Genomic DNA, 22548 nt, shown 5'->3' on the forward strand with positions numbered 1-22548 from the left:
CTGTTTTCTTTTGTACAGTCATAAACCAATATTCTTGTGAGCAAATTTCTTAAGAAATGGTGAAATCAAGAAAGTATTAAAGTTAGGAAGACATTGCTCGCATTTTAGATGAATGAGATGAGGATATGTAAGATGTTGATGAACTGGTAAGTGAAAATGAGGAAAATAAGAAATAGGATTAACAAGAAGAAATTGAATTTGAAGCTGATGCTAATAATGATATTGCAGACTTGTTCAACGAAAAGTGATTTATGGAAAGAATGGCAGTAAGTGGTACCAAGCCATTCCACCAAAAATCTACTAGAATCTTTAAGAGAAACTTCGTTATTATGTATTTTTCACTATATTATATAGTCAATAAAAACGAACCATATACACAAACAAAATGTATAAGATGATACACTTAACTGTAAGATGTATAAGATGATATAACCTAGAAAACCTAACTTTACCTAACCTAAAGTCACCTCACCAAACCTAACATAACCTCACTTCACCTCATCTGACTAACCTCACCTCAGCTAGCCTTACCTCGTCTTACCTAACCTAACCTAACCTTACCTAACTTAACTTAATCTCTTTTAACCCATCCTAACCTAATACAACTACTCTTCAGAATCGGATCGTATATGATCACACGTTGTGATACATGTCTTATGAAGGGCTGTTGTGATTGAAGGGCGAAGATAGTTTTCGAGAAAATTGCCTGAGAACTCTCATAATCATCAATGATTGCACTTTATGGAGTTTACTGAGGGAAACTAAAAATGCGATATTGTGGTGTTGTTACGAAAATAATTTCAGAAATTTCCTGAGCTTATCCCGAGGCAATAACAATTTTTCCAACCTTAGACTTCAGTAAATTTCCCTTATTTAAAAATACTGAAGAAAATATAAAACTATTTTGAAGATTCTATAATACGAAGAAAAATAAACCAAACTATGAACCAAAAGGATACCTATAATTTTGAGTTCCAATACTGAAATCTTAAATTTCGATATACAGGGTGTTTCATCCAAAAAGTCGTGCTAGAAGATTTATTTGAATAATAGTATAGAAATATATATATATATATATATATATATATATATATATATATGTGTGTGTGTGTGTGTGTGTGTGTGTGTGTGTGTGTGTGTGTGTGTGTGTGTGCATAGACCAGTATAATAATGGCGGACCGTAGACTTACGTTGCAGCAGATCTCATTGGTGACTTGCTTCATTAAATCACGCTCTCTTGTTAGTTTCCAACGACGATTCCGATTAGAGAGTCATTGTGCATAGGCACCACCTACCAAGTCCATATGGCGTTATGTTGATCAATTCAATAAGACTGGTAATGTTACAGGACTTTGAAGAAGGAGATCCAGACCAACTGTGCGTACAAAACAGTATATCACAGTAGTGTTAGCATCTGTTTTGAATAGCCCAACTAAAAAATCTATGTGGCGTTTGACAGCGAAAAACGTAATATTCGTAACATCATGTTGGCGTATTCTGCCAAAAGACCTACAAATGTTCCCCTACAAAATGCAGATGCTTCAAAAATAAACAGACATTGCAAAATGAAGAGTCATATGTTGCAAATCAGTTCAGTGCGTTAATCGCTGATGACCCAGACATTATTAAAAGCTTGAGTTGTACAGAAGACGCTTACTTTTATCTATCAGGTGAAGTAAAGAAACAAAATGTAAGATTTTGGATAACAGAAAATCCGCATGAAATGGTAGACTCACCTCTGCATCCGAAAAAGGCTTTGGTTTGATATGCTGTATCAAAACGTGGCATATTATACTAAGAATTTCTTATACATCAAAAGAATCATTGATATTTTTGATGAAGGTGATGCGTCTTCAACTAAGCTTTGTTTAAAGTTTGTTTAAGAACAATTCCTTGAATAAGGACCCTAGCTTTCATTGCAACATACTTTGCACAGTTGCATGACACTATTACCAAACTTTGTCAAAAGAAAAAAAAACATACATTTTTAGTTATCTTAAACTTTCAATGAAGCTGTCAATAAAGTGTTCTAACTAGTGGCAAGGGCGTACATATTGAGCAAAAGCGTAATCATGTTATAAAAGTCCTAATCCAGATTTGGAAAAATTGAAAAAAAAAAATGCTAGTATTATGGAAGGTGGTGCTGATGAAAGTCAGTGCCGAATTAAGGGACCTTTCTTCTTTGATGACTATGTCAGATCAGAAAATTATTTGGAAATGGTTGAGAATTACTTCTATCCTGACCTTTGTCGTAAAAGGTGTCCACTTCGTCGGCAATGGTTCCAGCAGAATGGAGCTAAACCTCATGCAACAGAACCTGTCCTTAATTTCCATCACACAAAATTCCACAATCGTGTGATCACTAATCGCTATCCCTCATTTTTTGGAGCAGGCTTAGAGTGGCCTCCATGCAGCCTAGACATTAACGCTTGTGATTTTTATGGGATTACCTCAAGCAGGAGGTATCAAGCTTATTTCTAATACATTAGTCATTCATCACTATTTTTATGTCCAAGGTTTTTTTCTTTTCCCGTCTTCGACAAATCTGGGATCTCATTCTAATGTTACAAACATAAGAAAATAATGCCCTTGGGGGGGAAAGCCTTCTACAGGCAGTAACTGATTAATAGAACAAACATCAGAATTACAATAGATTTGAAGAGACCGGAGCAATGTGCCATGACTCAGATTACTAGTCAAAAGATATATAACGTCAGCTTAAGCTTGCAGGATTTTGTTCTATGTAATTTTAGTTCACCACTGTTCCAAAATAGCAATGATACATTTTTTGTGCATAACTGTGTATCAAATAAGTTTTCTCGTTCTAATGATTACACTAGTTAACAAATTTAAACTTTTTGTTTGTTACATGAGAAAAATCACCTGATCTTAAAGGAACTTTTTGCGCTGAATTCGAATATGCACTCGGTTTCTCTCCATCACGTACAGTTTTCCCGTAACAGAGGGATTTTCGGGAAATTCCCTCAAAAATTTCCCTTTTTCAGATATTTTATTCCCCTAGCTCCTGTCCCCTTACATATAGTAACATAGAAATTATACCTGAGTATACCTTGATTTATATTTAATAAACCCTAAAAGTTTCGTAAAAATCGCTTTGTTTTTTCCAGAGAAATAAATATATTTGTATGTATACTTTGTGCACTGTTTATTGCACCTGATAGTAATGCTTTCAGATCTCCTGAGTTGGGGTAAAAACGATTTGCTTTATTACTACAAACACAGACGTAAAAATGAATATTTACAATAGTCAACAACACACTTGTATTGCTCTCTGTAAATTAGAAACATGTATAAAAATAGAATGTACTTCCAACGTATATTTTTTTAAACGTACAGTATATGTATATCTTAATACATATATATACAATTCTCCAAGTTTTTTTCGTTCTGTTCATGAAATGGTTATCAATATTTGTTATCAAATGTAACAGAATGCAAAAGAAAGAAAGAATGGAATACAGACTCATTGTTGACAACAATGAACTAATGCAGTCTGAATTTTCCACTACGGTATCGTTTCCCCCCTCCCCCGCGCATTTCTTTCTTTCTTGTGTTCTTGACGCCTGGTGAGGGAGTTTTGTACATTTTTATATTGACGTGTGGTTTAACACTACTTCACTTTCAAAGTTGTCTTTGCTGCTAAGAGTGCTTTCATGTTTGATCTTAACGGCATTATACCCAACTAAGACCAGAAGTTTAGTTTGTGATCAGTACAATGGCGTCAAGAGGACGGCGTTCGTGTGTTAACTCACCAAATAGTTTTTGTTATGTGTGTCTCCAGTTTGTAGTTAAAGGAAAGTGTAGATCCATTACGCCATCGGTGAAACTAGCATATTATATATATTTCGGATGTCGTGTGGGAGATCAGGACAAAACTTGGGCACCCAACATAATTTGTGCGTCGTGCTACGTCACTTTACTTGCATGGGCCAAAGGGAAACGGAGGTTCATGAAATTTGCTGTACCAATGGTGTGGAGAGAACCCACCAACCATCTGGATGATTGTTATTTTTGTCTCACAGTAGTTAAGGGACATTCTAAAAAAAGCAAATACACAATAAGTTATCCCAACGTTAAATCCGCAATTAGACCTATTCCGCACGGGGATGAACTCTCACTTCCCGAGCCCCCTACCAACTGGGAAGAGATATGGCCAAAAGACTCCGATGATGATCATGACCTTGATGAACCATCGACATCAACATATACATCCAAGGATCCAACGTTCATCCCTGACTGTGTTCGCGAGCCACATTTCATCCGGCAATGTGAACTTAATGACCTATTGCGTGATTTGCACCTGACAAAACAAGAGGCGGAACTTCTGGGATCAAGGCTCCAGCAGTGGTACTTATTGGATGCAGAAACGAACATGTCAGTCTACTGGAAAAGGCATGTTCAATTTTCAAGCTATTTCTCAATGCAAGATAATGTGTGCGTATGTACGGATATAAATGGGTTGATGGCGGAGCTAGGAATTCCTTACGTTCCAGAAGAATGGAGGTTATTTATCGACGCGTCAAAGGTCAGCCTTAAAGCTGTCCTTTTACATAATGGAAATAAAAACTTTCTATACCACTTGCGCACTCAGTGAAGATTAAGGAATCCTATGACACCATGTCAACTTTGCTAAATCTTATAAATTACAAGGGCCTTTGTTGGCAAATATGTTGTGATCTCAAGGTAGTTGGTATTTTATTAGGACTGCAGTGCGGTTACACGAAGTACCAATGTTTTTTTATGTTTATGGGATAGCCGAGCTGATGACAAACATTATGAAGTGAAGGAATGGGAACCTAGAGTGAATTACGTACCTGGAGAATGCAACGTCAAATACGCTCCTTTGGTAGATCCTAATAAGATATTACTACCGCCACTTCATATCAAGTTAGGACTTATGAAAAACTTTGTCAAAGCCATGGACACATCTGGTGAAGGTTTCAAGTATTTGCGAGATAAGTTTCCTAACCTGAGTGATGCTAAGATTTCACCGGGAGTGTTTATTGGTCCCCAAATTAGGAAATTAATGCTTGATGATAGCTTTGACAGCAAGTTAAACAGTGCTGAGCTAGCTGCCTGGACAGCATTTAAGTGTGTTGTGCGCAACTTTCTGGGCAATAACAAAGCTGAGAGTTACACAGAAATCGTACAGGACATGATACAGAAATACAAAGAGTTGGGTTGTAGGATGTCTTTAAAAATCCACTTTTTGCACTCCCACCTCAGCTTCTTTCCTGCTAACCTAGGTGCTCTCAGCGACGAACAGGGGGAAAGATTCCACCAAGATATAATGGCAATGGAGAAAAGGTACCAGGGACGATGGGATCCTTCAATGATGGGGGACTATTGTTGGGGTCTTGTTAGAGAATGCAACATTTCTTACAAAAGAAGGAAGTAGTGTACGTTTTTGTAACCCAATGGAAGTGTTATATATTGTGATAGTTTTGATTGTCTTTTCATGACCTTTTGGTACATTTGTATTATTGTTTATTGTAAATTGTCACACTTGTAAATTATATTGTATTACATTTTATATATGTGTTTGCGGTAATAAAGCAAAACGTTTTACCTCAACTTAAGAGATCTGAAAGCATTACTATAAGGTGCAATAAACAGTACACACAGTATACATACAAACATATTTATTTCTCTAGAAAGAATAAAGCTATTATTACGAAACTTGGAGGGTTTGTTAAATATGAATCAAAGTATACTTAGGTATAATTTCTATGTTAGTATATGCAAGGGGACAAGATCTTGGGGTGTAAAATAAACGAAAAGGGAAATTTTTGAGGGATTTTCCCGAAAATCCCTCTGTTACGGGAAAATCGTACGTGATGGAGAAAAACCGAGTGCATATTCGAATTCAGCACAAAATGTTCCTTTAAGAACAGGTATTTCCTTTTATGTAACAAAATCTTTGTTAACTAGTGTTATCAAAGACTGCACTGCATATTTCTTGTTTTCGTTAACAAATGATATAGTGGCTACTCGTCTCTCAAAATAATTCAATTTACATTAATATTCCTACTTCTCTACTGTCTTCACCTTTCAAAGAGTGAGATGAAACAAATATTGTCATTGTTAAACAGAAGTATACGTCGTTTAGCGAAATGGCAGCTACAAATCGTGAAGTGATTTACCATTACAGGTATATTGAATTTGAAAATCTAGCTTAAATGTGCTGTCGACATTTGGAGAGCTTCTGTAAGCAATTTAATCCTTAAGGAATAAAAGGCGTGAATTTTTTAATTGAAATTTAAAAGGAAATGAAAATTTTAAAATTTCACTTTAGGTGATGATGAGTTTAACATGCACGCTTTTTGCGCCCACTGGCCCTTGGCTCTGGATCCACGATTCCTTGTCATGACTTGGTTAGGAGGGAAATATTGTACAACATTCTTACAGAATTTGGAATATCGAATTATGCTAGTTAGATTCATTAGGATGTGTTAAAATGAATTCTAAAATAAAACTTGAGTAGCAAAATTCTTGTCTACAAGCTTTCACGTGGAGAATGCATCATGAAACAAAAAGATGCATTGTCGCCATTATTATTCAACTTTATTCTGGAGTAAGCTATAAGAAAAACCAAAGACAGGAACCAGGGTCTAGACCTGAATTTTATTCACCAGGTTGTGGCATATGCTGATAATATAAATATGACACGGAATGGTAGGAGAACAATATAAAGAAATGCAGACAGGGAAACGCTTGTAGGAATATGGGTTTGGAAGTAAATGCAGATTAACCTAAATACATAGAAGTTCGCCCAGATAGTCATACTGCAAATTATGATTGCATCAAAGTATCAAATAATACTTTCAACAAAGTAGATACTTTCTAATATCTAACATCAATGTTAAGAGGTTAAAACCATATTCATGAAGAAATTAAAATTCGACTGGTAACAGGGAATTTGTGTTATTATTCAGTTCAAAATCGTTTATCGTCCCGAATCCTGTCGAGGAATTCGAAGCTTAAAATATATAAAACGATATTCATGTCTCTTGTTCTGAATAGTTTCGCAACATGATCGCTCACTCAGGGGAAACAACGTAGATTGAAAGATCTCCCAATCATCTTATGAATTGCATTGACAATTCCGCCTTGGGTTGAGATGAATGGATGGCATGTAAAATTAGCTAGTTTACTCCTGTAATAGTCGCCTTCGCATAAAAATCGCACTTTAAGTTTGAAGTAAAAATATTGGCTAAAAAAATCCCGCAAAAAGGTCGCAGTCTTTGAATTTGTGAACGAGATTTCCTTCAAAATTCTTTATCTTGCGCGAATCCGAACAAAAGAACTTTTCACGTTTACTGATACATAATATCGTGACTCATCTGTCAACAGAAATTAAGCAACCTACTTCCGCCCTCCATTTTATGTTGACACAATGATATGTATCAAAATTCGAAATTGGTTTGATCTTAGCGATAATTGAATGGCAGATTTCCTCACGTAATAGTCGCAGTTGGATTTTCACATTAAAAAATTGCCACAAAAGTGCGACTGTTACGCGAGTAAACACGGTAATCGAAAATGCCCTATATTAGTAGCTAATTCAAAATTTTTGTTATTCTTGATTTTTTTAAAAAAAAGTTACATTTCCAATGCCGCTAACTCCAAATTCATCCCTCGTCGGCATGTGGGTGAAGGTTAGGGTGGTAGAGGATCCCGTGAAACTTTTTATTAATCTATTCTTCCTAGTAAGATTTAAGATCCATTTCAGCTAGTAAGATCTATCCAACCAAACGCTATACCAATGAGATCAACAATACCTCTTTTGTACTAAATAATTTATTAATTAAAATATTTCATGCACTGATTGATAATAACATAGAATTATTATTTATTGTATTCATCATACTTTCGGAAGATACCTAGTCAGACAACGCTTTTTTGAAGGAAGTGCTGTCTGTATATATATATATATTGTTGAGGCATGTCATTGATTTTATTCAAAAAGATATTATTTTGGTAAAGGAAAGTATATTTAATAAAATTGAATGTTAAGAAACTAAGTGTTATCACGTAACGTAAACACGTGTGTGTGTTTATGTGTTGACATCAATGTTGTGTGTATGTAATGAATGTTCTACGGCAGGACGCTTGGTCGTCGATTTGTAAGATATTGTAATTTGTATTTGTAATGTTTTGAATTGTCATCAGATTGTCACATTGTAACATTGACACACTTTGACTGTGATATAATCGTTGAGTTCGCAGAAATTTGTAAGTCTGAGAATTTGATCACGATGTAATTCGGGTGAAACCAACGTTTTACCAATAGCTGAGATATACAGAAAGTCGACGAGAATGAATTCCAAGATGTCTGGAATCTTCGTATAAAACCTTATAGTTTTTAGAGATTGGGATCAGTCTCAGGAGTCACGAGGGGCAGTCTTTGAGGATCAGTCTTCGAGTATTTGTCTCTGAGTTGAGACTAAGAGATTAGTATACGTCGAGCAGTAACATAGTCGCTCATGTCACAGTAGTCACTTCTCTGTGATTCTAAAGTCCAGTATTAGATCAGGAGATCTAATAGTTCAGCAGACCATTATAGTAGATAATGGTACACAATAGTCGATCATTCTAGACTATTGGCAGCAATATAGAGATCGTCCAGAGCATCGATAGCAGTTCCAGTCATCAGCTGTATAAAGGTACGTGTATCTCAGCTATGTTTGAGTTCATCGTGGTTAACTTCCTAGCTGTTTAAAGATATGTGATCTTGCGATTATATTCAGTCGACGATCAACCACAATAGTACACAAGCTTAATGAAAATACAAAGTTTTAGTTCAAAGTCATTTAATGTGGTTTCTTTCCGTCATCCTGTACCTACTCATTCTAGATGGTGAGTAGCAGCAATCTTCGACCGTCATTTAACATTTCATCCCCATGCTATATAGGCACGACGGTGGAAGGTTGTTATGGTGGAGATGCGTTCGGTTCGAGACCCGGGAGGTGTATTTTAGAGTAGTTCGCACCAGTTTTATGGTGGAGATATTTTGGTTCGATTCCCGAACAGTGCTAAAAATAGGTCGTACCAAACTTATGGTGGAAATAGCGATCCCGAAATGGAATAAGTTTAGTGTTAAGAATATATTTTATTAGGTTATGGTTAAATTCGGTTTAGATTTAAGTTATTTAGTATGTTAAGAGTTTGTATTATAATCGTTCACCACTCAAAGACGAGATATGGTTCGGATCTCGAATGACTAAAGGCAATTGGCTCAAGTAGAATAAGTAATACGTTAACCCTCACCACCCACCCTCACTTCGTAAATTAAAGTTGAATTTAAGTATTAGATTAAATGAATGAAAGAACTGTGTTGACTAGAGCACAGAAAGCGAGTAAGGGAATAAATATTGATGTGAATTTATTTGGTGTGAGGACACCAGAAAGACAAAATACTGCTTGTAGTTACGATAAAGTCGCGAGTCCTAAAATTGTTTTGAGTAAAGAACCAGTTTTTAATTTCCCAAGTAGTCCGGTGACGAAATCTGTATCGGAAGACTTTCCTTCAATCATAAATTTAGATCCGAAATTAGTAAATAGTGAAAATAAGAATTTTACTATGGCGTCTAACATTACGTTTTACGCAGATATTAATAAATTGCCTAAATTCGATCTCAAGAACGATAATGACATCGTGTCGTTTTTCGATGAATTCGACGATGCTTGTCAAATGGCAGGCATCGCCGAAAGCAAACGAAAGGAGTTACTGCCTAATATTTTCAAAGGAGTAGGGAGGCAATGGATAAAGTTGTTCCTGAAACGGAGAAACATGGCAGAAATACAGTATAAACAATTGCAGGCTGAAATAGTAGACGAGTTTACGAAATCTAATGTAACTATAGATATTGAAGATAGAATTAAGGAGCGGTTACAGTATGAAGACGAAGCTGTAATTAATTACGTTTATGACATGCTCGTTCTTTGTGAACGACTAGATTCAAAAATGAATGATATCAAGAAGATAGGTATTATAGTTGGAGGTCTACATCCATACTATATGGAAAAGGTAGGAACGCGTGAATATTCTAGCTTAGACAAATTCGTGGAGGATTTGCAAAAGATAGAAAAGAATAAGTGTAAAATAGCAAAGCGTGTGAAAAAGGAATCCGGCAAAGTTACAATTAAAGATCTTGTAAAGAAAATTAGAGAGCAGGTAGAAGATGAGGAGAGCGGATCTGATTCAGATCATGTGGTTGTAAGAAAACATAAAGAAGAAAGTAAGATTAAACAGGAACCTCCGAGTATTACACAAATCGCGGAATTAGAAAAGAAAATAGACAAATTACAGTTAGCATTGTCGGCAAAAACACAAGATGACGAGAAACAAGAGAATAACGCGAGAAAACAAGGGAAAAATCAGTATTATAGGAATAATAAGCAGAATAGAGGTGGTTATCGAAATAATTACCGTGGAAATGGAAATAGAAATAAGAATTGGCACAGTAATAGTGATAGGAATCAAAACAACAATAGAGGTAATAACCGTTATTACAGTAAGCGTGGTAATCGAGGAAATTTTTGGAGAAACAATAGAGGACGTGGTCAGCAAGGAAACTGGCAAGGGAATTGTCAGAATTCGTGTTGTCACCAGTCTTATAATTTCGAAAACCCGAATCAGCAGAGATTTGTGCAAGTGGTACCAGCGCAAGTAAATGGTACTACTTATTATCAAACACCAGGCTCGAGTACTTTAAACGGAACACATCTGTAAATGGGAGAGGCGCATTTACAGGCAATCGAAATGTCCGAATAAGAGAAATAATTGCCTCAGTGAATTTAGACAACAACATGGTATATTTACCATTAGAAATAGATGATAGAAAGATCAAAGCGTTACTCGATAGTGGGTCGCAAATTTCGATTATAAACGAGAAATTAGTGCCACCGAGTGCAAAAATAATTCCACAACAAACTAAGATCAAAGGGATCACGCAGAACACGCTGGTAATTAACAAATTAGCCATAGTTAAGTTCAAAATATTAAATCAAACGTTTCATCAGGCTTTTAGAATAATAAAAGACTTCCCATATCAAATGTTGATTGGGAATGACTTTTTGCAAACACAAAATTGTAGAATTGATTATGGAGCTAGTAAAATTATTGTTCAAAGATTTGGGAAACCAATTAAACATTGTCGAAACGATCAGGAAACCAGAACAGTTTCTGATAATGTTGCAATTAGCATTAAATCAAGTTTAAAGCCAAAATGGGTTCTTGATCATAGGGTGAAGTTGTTACCAAGAACTAGGACAACTGTCGAGGTGAACCTAGTTAATTCTTGGGAGAACAATGAATTTCTATTAGAGCCAGATAAGCTATTAGAGTCTCAATATAACATATTTGTACCTAGAGTAATTTTGTCGAATGAAAATAAGTGTTTAGAAGTTATCAATCCGTCAAATAAGACGATCATGTTGACAAAAAATTTAAAAATTGGAGATGCAGAAGCATGCATGAATGAATCGGAATTAAGGAAAGAAGGATTATCAGAGGAGGAAATTGAAGAGGTGTTAGAGGCGAGAAAAAACTACGATAAATCACGGTTGAAATTTGGCAATAATACTAAACCAGAAATCAGAAAGAAATTAGAGAAATTGTGCTACGATTACGCAGATGTTTTTGCGTGGCGAGAAAACGAATTAGGAAGAGTCAAGGGAGTAGAACACAAGATAGAGTTGGAAACGGAAGTTCCGTTTCGACGTCAACAATATCCAATACCGATAGCAAAGAAGGATAAAGTGAAAGAACAGATAAACATTTTACTCGAACAAAACATCATCGAGGAAAGTAATAGCTCGTATAACTCACCTATGTTGTTCGTAAAGAAGCCAAACGGATCGATTAGGGCCTGTTTGGACTGTAGAATGCTGAATCGGCATGTACGGTTCCATTCCGTGGCGTTGCCGCCTATCCATCAAATTCTTACAAGTATGGGTGGTCACAAATACTTTAGTGTGTTGGACATTAAGAGTGCCTATCATACGGTATCAATTTCTAAGGATTCTAGGAAGTATACTGCATTCAATATCCCTGGCGTAGGAGCGTATCAATACTCGAAATTACCAATGGGTTACATTCAGTCGCCCGCTATATATACAAAAATCATGGCAATGACATTAGCTAACGTTCATCCGGAGGCGGTGTCATTTTACATGGATGATATATTTATATATTTAAATAATCAGGAGAAAATGGTATCTGTGTTACACTCAGTCTTTCAAAGGTTAAGGAAATATGGATTAAAGTTATCAGTAGAGAAGTGTCACTTCATGGAAGAGAAGGTAATGGCTTTAGGTCACATTGTGAGCGAAGCTGGTTACGAAATCAGTCCTAAAGTGATTCAAGCAATAAAAGCTTGTAAGCCACCTACAAGCGCGAAAGAGTTGAAATCATTCCTTGGGTTGACTAATTATGTGAGGAAATTTTGTAAAAATTACGCGGAAATGACATCTAATTTTCAACAATTATTAAGGAAAAATCATAAATTTGTGTGGACGGAAGAACACCAACTTAGTTTTGAAAAACTAAAAGAATCGTTGATGAGTGCACCTTTATTGGCACCTTTCCGTGAAGAGTTGGAAACTAGAGTGTATACGGATGCATCTACAAAATCAATAGGGGCTGTACTAATGCAGAAACAATTGAATGGAGAGTGGACACCTATAGCGTATTATAGTAGAGTATTGAGACCAAACGAAACACGAAGACATATAGTGGAACTAGAAATTTTGGCCGTGGTTAGTGCTTTCAAAGCATTTAACTATTATTTGTACAATAAAGAATTTGAGCTATACACGGATTGCAGGTGTATAAAATACCTTCAAACAACGCCAAAATTATCGCCGAAACTGTTACGGTATAGTCTAGAGATGGCGCAGTACCAGTACACGCCAGTACATTGTCCAGGAGAGAAAAATCCTAGCGATGTATTATCGAGAAACACGAACATCCAACCAACTGATGAAGACATCGATCTAGATGCATTACCAGTCAAGACGGAAGACCTTGAGGTCAACATCACGTTCGACGAAGATGTGAATGTGGCTGAGTTGCAACGGAAAGACCCTTTCTTCGGTTCAATAATGAAGGCTATAGAACATCCGGAAGAAGCAGATGAAAAATCAGAAAAACAGGCACGCTGGTATGAAATTAAGGACGGAAAACTTTTCCGAACTCAGAAGATGGCTAATGGGAAGAAATTCCTATTATGCATTCCTTTTTCTTTGAGGGAACAAGTTTTCAAAAACTTGCATTGTTCGATATACGGAGGAGGACATTATTCCTACACCAAGTGTTATAATCGAGCATTGAAATCCATCTATTTCCCAAACATGAAAAGATTTTTTCAAGAGAAGGTCAGCCAGTGCATCAGTTGCCAAATCCAGAAACGTAAAGCTGGTAGGACACCACTGCATCCGCAAACATACCCGAGTTATATGCCATTCCAGCATGTAACTATGGATGAGATTGGGCCGTTTAAAAGATCGAAGAATCACAGGAATAAATATGTTATTGTATTTGTTGATAGCGCTACTCGATACGTAATTGCAAGAGCGGTTCCTGCTATAACTTCTGAAATTATAGCAGAAGCAATTTTTGAAGAATTAATTACAAAACATGGGATTCCTGAAATTCTTGCGATGGACCGGCATAGCACACACCGGAGCCGAGTGATGGAAGAGATGGCTGAAAGGTTTGGTATGCGGTTAAATTTTGCCAATACAGATGCCCATTACCAGATTGGAACATCGGAGAGAGCCATCGGGTCAATTCAACAAATTATGAAGCACTATATAGACCGTGAGTTTACAAACTGGGACGAGATCTTACCTTCAATTGTGTTTACCATGAATACACAGATTCATGACGGGACAAAATATTCGCCTTACTATTTGCTTACAGGGCGTGAACCCAGAACGTTCTTGGAACAGGATCTGGACATACCTTGTGAGTATGTGGAAAACGAAGAGCGGATACGAAATGTGAAGGAAGCAAGGAAGGTCGCGTACCAGAATTTGCAGAAGCGGTTCAAATCCCAAAAGAAACAAATTGAGAAGAAATTCTCTCAACCAAACTTCGACGTGGGACAAAAAGTTTGGATTCGTGAAATGCCAAGAGCAGGCATTCCAGCTTGTTTTGGAAAGCGATATAACATTCGAGGAGTAATAGTGCAAAAGTTGAATAATAACTCATATAAAGTGAGATACGAGACTAAGAAAGGACAAGAGAAGACAGATTCTGTTGACATAAGACGTTTGAAACCATTTGTAAGTGCAAAGGAGGAAGATTCGGATAGACCAGAAGAAGAATCGGATTTAGACAGTGATGTCTAATGAAAAAAAAAAAAGAACAACGCGTGGGAAAAACCAAAAAGTTTTCAAAAGGACTACATCACGATGAAAAAAAAAAAATTTTTTGGCAACTACGAAAACACGAATAAGTTTTTAGTAAAAGTTTAATTTTTTTTTGTTAGGTATCTGCAAACAAGATGTTTTTGTCAGTGAGACAGCGAGGTGGACCGCTGTTTATCAACAAAAGTCCGTGTACCCGAAATCAAAGTAAATGTTGATTTCCATCAGAAAATCCCTTAACTGGCAAAAGTATATTGTTTACAGAGCGTAAAGTGACTAGGAAATTAGAGAATTTTTTTTTGAATTAGAGAAATATCTAGTAAATATATTTAAATTGGTAAAATAATCCAAGGTACACATACAAAGTAAAATAAATAAATGAAAACATAACTGTTAAAAAAAAAAAAGAAAAAAAAGAAAAAATAATAAGAGATATAGAAATAATTAAAATAAATAAGTAAAATTCAGAATAGTAATTCTAAGTTTTAATTGTTACAGTTATCATCATGTTCAAGATTGTCGTTTGTCTACTACTATTGATTAGTATTGGGGTAGCTGAAGAAGAACATCAACAAATAACGTTATCAGATATTGGACTAGCATTGACACAGAATGCTTATGCTGTTCATGCGACGAACATGGTGTTTACGACCGTTAAAATGCATTTAAATTTTCAAGAATCGGTGCCAGTACACGACAAATGTACTGACGCATATGAGATTTTAAATGATTATGCAGTAAAAGTGAGAGAGTTTAGACAGAATATAGTGAATTTATTACCTTGCCATTTTGTTTATGAAAATGGTATAACAAGATGTAATAATAATCACAGAAATAAAAGATTTATATTTTCGTGGTTACTGGGATTGTCGTCCATTGGTTTATCGACGTATAATTTAATTCATAATAAACAATTGTCTCAGTCTATTGATAAGTTAAGTAAGCATGAGAATGTATTAACTAATGAAATTAAAAATCTAAAAGAATCATTTAATAATGAGATAACAGTAGTCCACGGGATAGTCGTAAAAGTGCAACAGGTGTTGCAAGATTTTAAAAATAAAATTCAGGAGCTATACTGTTATTTACATCAATCCCAACGCAGGATAATGGCAAACTTGTTTGTTCATCTTGTACAGGAGAGAGTAAATAAAATAGTAAATAGCATTTTAAATAATGAGTTAACATATCATATATTATCTAATGCTGATGTTAAAAAGTTAATTAATTTTCATGATGTGTTGAAGAATACTATTTATAGGTCAGACATTGGAATGTTTTACCAAATGTCTAGCGTATATCTAGTAAAATACCATTACGAAGATAATAATGTTGATTTAATAATAAAGACTCCGATAATATATGATACTAGCATTTCAATAATGTATGACGTTACATCAATGGGCTACTTAATAAATAACACAAGAATATTTTATCAATTACCAGAAGCAGTCTATTTGGCTGAAGGTAAATTTCACTCATTGGATAAAAGTAAATGCGAATTTAAAAGTTTTCTATATTTTTGCGAGAGCATAACTATGGACCATGAATCGAAATGTTTGAATAATATTATTTTAAATAAATCTCTAGGAGGATGCCAGCAAAATTCGGAAAAATTTTTGGGGAATGTGATATTCAGATATACACACGCTGGTGTGATGTATTCTTCTATTGAAGAAGCGTACATGACAAAAGTGGGTGTACATCAAGAAATTACTTCAACAAAACTTGAGCAAACCAAAGCTAAATCAAATTTCATAAACTATGATAAATTTGATAATATAATAATTGGAGAGCTGGTCATTCCATCTAAACGGATAATTCAGATTCAAAATAAACACATTAAATTGATCGGTAATTGGACTGAGAGACAAATAAATTTCACCTTGCATACGCAAGAGCTAAATAGTTTAACTGAAAAATTGTTAAAATTGAAAGTCGATACTTCGATCCCAGAACTACATTTAAAAACAGACTATATCATGTATGTAATTTTTGGAGTAATAATATCATTAATTTTGACAACAATATTGTTATTAGTACTGTATTGTAAGCTGTATAGAGCAATACGGAAGTATAAAATTCAAAATCAGGAATAATAATAATAATAATAATAATAATAATAATAATAATAATAATAATAATAATAATAATAATAATAATAATCATAATAATAATAATCATCAGAAAGTAATAATAAGGTAAGCGTAGTATGTAAATGAATATCGTATGTGCCTTGGGTTATGGAAAAAAAAAAGTTTTTACATTTGTAGATATGGAGAAGAATGGAGTTTATTTTGAAAAAAAAAATATCTAAGTTGCAATAAAACCTGAAAAGGAATATCGAATTAACAGTTAAAACAAGTGGTAATATGTAGACATACTTACCTACAGCATGAGGTAGTTGTGAGTTGAAAGCTTTTGGTTGTCATCCTAGATAAAACTAGGATTGGTCTAGTTGAGTCGGTGAAACCGATTAAATCGTTGAAAAAAAAATAAAATGGTTACGTAGAACTAGTACGAAAAACTCTTTGTTTTTGGTAGAAAAGAAGCAATAGAAAATAAGCATAGATAATAGATCATCATAGGCAAGCATAGATAAAAGCATGTAAATAGATAATAGCTAAGTTAAATAACATCAGAATATTAGTGAAATCAGTAGCTTCAAGCTATAGAAAACAAAAGCGAAGAGAAGAAAAATAGAAAAGTTGTCTATTAGTAAAGCTAGATAAATAGACAAATCATAGATAAAGTAGATACTAGTGTTATAAACTAGTTCAAGTAAGCTTACAAATCTACAATAATAAGTCGTTAAAAGTACGGGAAAAAAGTACGAAAAAGTCGTTGAAAAGAGTAAATAGTTTTAATAGAAAAGTAGGAAAATCATAGATAAGACACGAGAAATAGTCGCAAATAGAATACAATCATAATGCATCATATCAATAATCAACGTTAAGTTGTATGAGAACACATTATTTTATCAAAATTCATTTTCTAAATTCACGTTTTTTTAAAATGAGAGAGGAATTATTGATTTATTATTATTATCAAATGATCAATTGGTATATAGATTATTTGTATTATAATAAGTTATTGTATTGAGGTTATGAGTATCTTTGATATTCATGAGAGTACTGTACTCCGTTGGGTAGTTTTCTGTTTACTACTTACGAGACGAGTGCATCCTGGCGAGGCTTTGTGCGCTCAAGCAGCAGAGAGTGGTTGCTAAGGGGCGTGGTTTACGAGAAGATGGCCGCCAGCGTAGCAACAAGTCACACCCACGGGAGACTATCTACTTGTATTCACAATGATTTTGATGCGTTATGAATGAATTCTAAGGACAGAGAGTGTTGGAATGTAAAAATAAGATAGATTAAACATCAATAAAGATAACTGTACCTACAAACAACGTTAAAACTAGTAATAAAGTGTATTTAAGAGCTGAAATATGCACGAAAATGTAGGATTTTCCGACTTTAAAAAAAAAAAGACAATAACAGCGTCAAACGAATGAAAATGTAACAAGGATAGCAGTTTTGTATCCGAATAGGTTACATAGTGATTAGAACACTATTCATTATTTAGAATATGCATCGATTATGCATTTTAAAGAAAATAATGAACGATTAATGAACATTAACATTAGGCCTATGCTGAAATTATGAATATATTGTTCAGAAGAGAGTCATAGACCGCGGTATAGTTATATAAGTTTTTAAGAAAATAAAAACACGATTTCACACTTAGTTATATATTTACAGGTATTATGGAAAAGAAGTTTACCGTAATGGCTATTGCTTTAACATCGTTAATAACCTTAGTACTAGCAACGTCTATAATTATCATTTATTTAATTATTAAATTATGTAGATTTAGTGGAAAGAAAAAACAGGAAGGAAGAGTAGAGAATAAAAAAGTATATGACGATATTAGTAACGTAGAAAACTGCGGATTATTTCCAATCTATGCAGAAATAAATAAAAACCACACTAAAAAGCACACTATTTGCACAAAACACAAATCACGAATTATCCGGTTTTGAAGCAGAAAAAACGGATCAACATTTAGTCACAAACTTGAAACACGAAAAACTATACATGCGTCCTTGCGACATTTTAGTCCTGTGAACATTTTGCCGAAATTTTCACGAACAATGCAGAGCACGTATTCAAAGTTAACTTTATACATCGAAGCAACGCGGCAAACAGGATAAGACGTGGAAGTTTATCCAAGTTCAGTGTCAAAACGTTTGCTGAATTAACATTTTGCGGAAGGAAGTGTATCAAGAGTTGCTAACTCTATAGATAGCAAACTTACCATAAGTGAAGTGAATAATATTTTTAAATTTTGTTTTTGTGTTTCAAAATCATGCAGCGATAGGAGACGGTGTTTATTAGTGTATTAGTGGTTTACAACAACAAATCTAGTGTATAATGAAGTGCATTATTTTTATGGAAAGCATCAGTGATATGGTCACTGATATTAGTGGAAACTATGCAGAGTCAATAAACACTGAGTTGAACTTTGCGACTAACTTCAGTGGAAAGTTTTCAAGAACGAGAACGGAAAAGTATATATATGAGCAATTCCGAGCACAGGAAATGCAACACAACTTCAAGTAGTTATATATGTAACTCAATAGATGGCAGGAGCTCATACTCTGATGAGGACTCTTGAAAAGTATTTTTTTTTTAAAAACGAAAACAATGATTGTAAATAAATAATGTTTTGATGATTTCTTTTGAATGTGAAAAATGAATATAAAGATATATACAGGGTGATGGTTGAATATATATGATTATTTTATGTAATATATGTAATTAGTTTTCGGTCAATTTCAAGGAAGAAATTGAGTCGAGAACGGAGTTCTCTTATTTTAAAGGAGGGGCATGTTGAGGCATGTCATTGATTTTATTCAAAAAGATATTATTTTGGTAAAGGAAAGTATATTTAATAAAATTGAATGTTAAGAAACTAAGTGTTATCACGTAACGTAAACACGTGTGTGTGTTTATGTGTTGACATCAATGTTGTGTGTATGTAATGAATGTTCTACGGCAGGACGCTTGGTCGTCGATTTGTAAGATATTGTAATTTGTATTTGTAATGTTTTGAATTGTCATCAGATTGTCACATTGTAACATTGACACACTTTGACTGTGATATAATCGTTGAGTTCGCAGAAATTTGTAAGTCTGAGAATTTGATCACGATGTAATTCGGGTGAAACCAACGTTTTACCAATAGCTGAGATATACAGAAAGTCGACGAGAATGAATTCCAAGATGTCTGGAATCTTCGTATAAAACCTTATAGTTTTTAGAGATTGGGATCAGTCTCAGGAGTCTCGAGGGGCAGTCTTTGAGGATCAGTCTTCGAGTATTTGTCTCTGAGTTGAGACTAAGAGATTAGTATACGTCGAGCAGTAACATAGTCGCTCATGTCACAGTAGTCACTTCTCTGTGATTCTAAAGTCCAGTATTAGATCAGGAGATCTAATAGTTCAGCAGACCATTATAGTAGATAATGGTACACAATAGTCGATCATTCTAGACTATTGGCAGCAATATAGAGATCGTCCAGAGCATCGATAGCAGTTCCAGTCATCAGCTGTATAAAGGTACGTGTATCTCAGCTATGTTTGAGTTCATCGTGGTTAACTTCCTAGCTGTTTAAAGATATGTGATCTTGCGATTATATTCAGTCGACGATCAACCACAATAGTACACAAGCTTAATGAAAATACAAAGTTTTAGTTCAAAGTCATTTAATGTGGTTTCTTTCCGTCATCCTGTACCTACTCATTCTAGATGGTGAGTAGCAGCAATCTTCGACCGTCATTTAACATTTCATCCCCATGCTATATAGGCACGACGGTGGAAGGTTGTTAATATATATATATATATATATATATATATATATATATATATATATATATTAGAAAAACGAAACTCTCTGTGACTAGAAATAATACTTCCTTATTCGAAATTCGTATTATATAAATGAAATTAATATTAGAGGACGATATGATGTGGATAGATAGCGACAGAGTACAAACCATTGATGATAATACCCGTCTTAAGTACCTACGACATTTGAATGGAATATGCCCTTTCTTGAAATTTTATTCAAACGTATGTGCAAATATTGAGAATTAATATCTCCAATATGAAAAATATATCTCCGTTGCGAAAGTAAATTGTCTACTCGGTATTCAGAACTGACGGTTTTGTAAGAAGTAAAAAATAGTTCCTCAACAAGTAAATTTTGTTCCTTAACAATTAATAGTGCTTGATATAAATTCGAGCTATGCTGTTCGTTATTATCATAGTCTCTGTAAATGTCCTGTAGTATTAATTAAGGATGGAAGAAACGCAATGTGCTTTCCAAGTAGTATTAAATAGTAATATGATTGTCATTGTAATCTATTACGAATTGAGATGGAAATCACATTGCGTTTCTTTGCAACATTTTGAGTATTGTTACATACCTTTCAAATGTTTACAATAATAACAAGCATTTGTACTGATTTTTTAGAGATTTACAAGCGTTAACAAGGATAATAACACTATCCACGCCTTTAGATTCGATATTGTAAGAAAGTAAATACTGACCAAAGTTTCAACACACACTGTATTTCAAACTATAATGCGTTACAGTTTCGAATATTTACAATATCCTTTATCAGACACTATATAGACACTATAGAACATAATTGAAGATACAGACATATATATATATATATATATATATATATATATATATATATATATATATATATATATATATATATATATATATATATATATATATATATATAGTCATCCTTATAAAAAAAAGTCTAATTTCTATTGGCTGAAGCACGTAGGTCCCCATGTCCATTTTCCTGCCAATCTCGTGCCGCCATTTTTGGTCCTTATAAGAACCATTTTCAATTTCATCTTCCTGTCTATGCAATCCAAAATTCTTAAACATAATTCATTAATAGATAAGCCTCGTGTCCAGTTCATCAGTTTATCTCTTCATACCTTCTTTATCCAATCTGCTTCTTTATAATTCCTTATTATCATTCTTTTTTCTGTCTCTAATTCTTCCGTCTTATCCCAGTTAATTTCGTGAGTGGTCTTCTTAACATATTTGTATACTGCATTGGTATATTTCTTCCTCCTCACATCATCTTTATGTTGTTTTATCTTTTCTTTCATTCTCTTTTCCGTTTCTTCTTCATATGACATATCGCAGTCCCTATAACATAACCCTATATATGATTTTATGTTCTATAGTGTCGGATTAAGAATATGTTAGACATCTGAAACTGTAACACATTATAGTTAAAATACAGTATGTGTTGAAGCTTCCGTCAGTATTTATTTGTAAATAAGGACGTAATACTGTGTTAGGAATGAAAGCTCGCTTTAAGTTAGTACACGTTCGCAATACAGTTAACTGTGAACCTGATTCTTACCTTTCAGTAATTATTTAGAATTTTAAGCCACTCATTAAAATTCTTTAAAAATATTTACTTACCAAGAGAAAATAGTTAATCTTTCGTGCTTTTAGAAATTAACCTTATTTAATTATTCCCTTATTAGAATTGCAGAGTAATGAACCGTTTTTTCTCGAAAAACGTTGTTAAACTCATATAACAAAAGATAAAATTCTACTGACGAAAATTAAGGGTAAAAATTAGAGAGTGGAATCCATTTTATGATTCTTTCTTCTATGGTTTATAGAATACTTTTATGCTCAAGTAATTATGGGTAATCACCAAGGATACAGGGAAACTTATAACATCTATATATATTAGCCCTAAGTTCCTTATTTCAGAATTTCTGAAACATATTAAAACGTAGTTTACTCACTGAATATTCAATAATATCACTCAAGATAAAATATATTTAAAGTGATGTATTTTCCGAAGATTTTCCGCATTTACCTTTGTATTTTTCACAAAATCCTTCCTTTATAATTAAGAATACATCTACTATTAATGGCATCTTTCGGTATTATATCACAACTGTCTACAAAAGCATGTTTAAACATGTCTGATCAAAAAACTTAAACTTAACAAGTTAAGTGTTCAGGTCTGGTCATTAAAAAATTATATCATACGATACGGACTGTTGTTCATATCTACATATATATATCTAC

General features: G+C 34.1%; 1 protein-coding gene across 1 annotated transcript in view; it reads right to left on the reverse strand.

Annotated features, from left to right (window-relative positions):
* Positions 1 to 22548, reverse strand: part of LOC145661926 (neutral ceramidase-like) — a 151807-nt gene that overhangs the window by 25293 nt on the left and 103966 nt on the right. The gene's annotated exons all lie outside the window — the stretch shown is intronic.

The sequence above is a fragment of the Thermobia domestica genome, chromosome 10 (genome assembly GCF_964235325.1).
Source record: "Thermobia domestica chromosome 10, izTheDome1.hap1.1, whole genome shotgun sequence".
NCBI classification, from domain to species: Eukaryota; Metazoa; Arthropoda; class Insecta; order Zygentoma; family Lepismatidae; genus Thermobia; species Thermobia domestica.